This window comes from Pterocles gutturalis, unplaced genomic scaffold (genome assembly GCF_000699245.1).
Source record: "Pterocles gutturalis isolate BGI_N339 unplaced genomic scaffold, ASM69924v1 scaffold43623, whole genome shotgun sequence".
In the NCBI taxonomy this organism is placed as follows: domain Eukaryota; kingdom Metazoa; phylum Chordata; class Aves; order Pterocliformes; family Pteroclidae; genus Pterocles; species Pterocles gutturalis.
Genome location: NW_010122030.1, coordinates 592 through 3,463, shown reverse-complemented (window position 1 = coordinate 3,463; position 2,872 = coordinate 592).

Sequence of the window (2,872 nt, the reverse complement as noted above, 5' to 3'; positions counted from 1 at the left end):
AAAATGCTGGAAAAAAACACAAAACACAAACCACATTAATCAGAGAATCTAAGTTGATGTGATTGCTAATATACTCAGAGCAATAATAGAACACTTCACAAGCAAAAGGTTTATATACCATACCTGAACTCCAAAATACCAGGATTCTTTCCCACAGCAAGTAGATGTGGGTAACTGAAGAGCTACCATCAAGGTTTTAATGGTAACAACTCCCTTACATTAAGTTCTCAAAGTTACATATACGTCTACAAACTGTATTTACAGGGTGTATCCTTAGGCCCTTCCGCAAGCGGAATCTGGTCTAAGATGCTGACTTTACAGGTCATGCTATTTACACAACCTCCTAGGTTCAGGCCTAAAGAGTAAACTGAAATGTACCAGAGTTTATTCCGGTTGTTGTTCATTTGTGGCGCAGCTCCCTGATGTTTCCATATCTTTTTAAAGTAAGCTACTACTGTTACCCCTCATTCAGGTACCTGAAGAGCAGAATAACTAAGGCAGCACACAATGGTTTCCCGAGAAAGAATTCATATTCATAAAATGTTTAGGAGCTTATTACAGAAACATTCCTGTACTGAAGACAGACTTACAGATCTGAGTAGCAAGACCAGCAGGCAGCATTTGCTGGTTTTGCTCTCTGCAGCTATGTATGTTATAATATACTTTAAGACTGAGTGCTTGGACTGAGATTATTCTCCATGCTGAAGTTCTTGCTTCTAAGGCTTCAAACAGCTTCTTTTCTTTGTGCTCTGCGGTCAGTGTCTGGCTTGATGCACTGCCAAGGATACTGAGGATTATGCAGCTCAGAGGGGCAGCCAGCAGCTCGGCACTTCTGTCAGATCCCCTGATCCATCTAAAATACCCAGAATTGTCAGGACTATCGGGGAAGCTGGTTGCTAAGATTGCTTGGGTGACTTTTAACTTTGCTAAGCTTAAACAAATCAAAATGAAATTTATCTGGGATATCTACCTTGGATTGATGGCTTTTTCCACTGTGATTCTCAAAATATTTAAAAGCTTCAGCCAAGTTGTTAGTACATTTCTAATTACTGGAATTACATGTCGTGCACCTGGAGAACAAGACCTTGCCCATGATCCAATATGGGGATCAGATAAAGTCCCTAATGATAAACCATTTTCCTTTTTATTTCTTAGGAATATGTTGACACACCTTGAGAACTACACCAAAAAAACATCAAGCCAGCAAAACCTGTGAAGGTGTAAATAATACGAAAAATCAGAACAAAATTTACCTATATTACTTCCTTGTTCCTACAGATGAGGATTCTGGATTTAACTATGCGATCAAATGCTATTTTTGCCCCCAATCCCTGCCTCCTTAAAGCCACAAAAGAGCTCTAGGGTTGCAAGTGAAACACAGCTACGCATAGAGGAGACTACTTACCCCAATGCCTCATTTCCCATTCTATAAAACGGATATTGTAAAAATGATGCGTACTGAAGGGGTTAAAAAAAGAATAGCAATAGGAGGCTGGTGTCCATTGGAAAAGTTACCACCATATCATGTGATAACACACATGCACAAATACTGACATAAAAGTTGATGAGAGAACCTTAATTTTAATATTAATTTGAATATCTTTCAGAGCTTGACTTGAAAAAGATACTATACTTTTATGTTTCTCACATAATTATTTTTTGTTATAGATACCTCTGAAAGCATTAAAAGCACACAGCAGCAACCACAAATTATTCTAAACCTCTTCTACTTGATGGTTCTCATTCATATTTCTTACTTTTTTTAAAATCTTACAATAACGAATACTTGTAAACCGCTTAATCCGTGTGATATGGGGGCTGTGTTATGACGAAGATGGCAATATATTGTGAAAGTTATGCCATATGGTTATCACAAAATGTAGAAGTCTACCAGGTAGACACCACAAAGCACCATGGTACCACTGCATGCTTACCACATACATACAGCCAGCTCTCATTTTTCTCAGAGGTTTATCCGATACAGAGATACGGGACCTGGCCCCCCAGCAAAGACAGCTTGGGTCTGGCACAGTTCATTGCCAAAGTCGCAGCAATGTATGAATGGGGCCATTCGGCTTCCAGTGAATGGCAGATACTATGCTGCTTCTTGTGGTGGGGAGCCCAAGGTAGTTAAGCTCTGCAACCCAAAGCCAGTTCCTTGTAGAACACACTCTGTGATGTTCCTAGAGTATTTAAGCACTACGTACCCTGACTGCTGATGCATAAGATTGGCTTCAGCCATGCTGACATTAGTGCCTTTCCCTTAGTGCCTGTTCTGCAAAACAGCTCCCACAGAGTTACTCGGGAAATGTTTCTGTGTATTCTTTGGTGCCCGAGTATCGGTTGAGACACATACTGCAAAAATGCATGTTTGGGTCTGCTGTTACACCTAACAAACCCTTCAGGAGGCTCATTCAGTAAAGGACCATGGTGCAAAGAGCAACCCCACAACGATGCAGCCATGGCAGAGACCACAGACCGTAAACTCTTCCAGACCACGGCTGAGTCTCTGTTAGCACGTGGTTGCCTCTACACAGTGCTCCCCTGTGCACCGCATAGCATGCTTATTATCTACATGTTCCTTCTTAGCGAGGAACCTTAGTTCTTCCCTCCCCACTATCTCAGACAAGGCAGAGTTAATTGTGCATCATCTCTGACTACAGAAAGCAAGGATGAAAGGATTACACACACAATGAGCATGATTATGAGATTTAAACATACAAGCTTCCGAGCACAGATAAGAGGCCAGCTATGCTACATTCAAAACGTTGCCATAAACTAAGCAGAGTTCAACAAGAAAGACAAAGTCTTTGTCGTGTGGGGCAACTTAGCCACAAAGGCTGTACAAGTTTTTTTCTTGATCCTTTTCTTA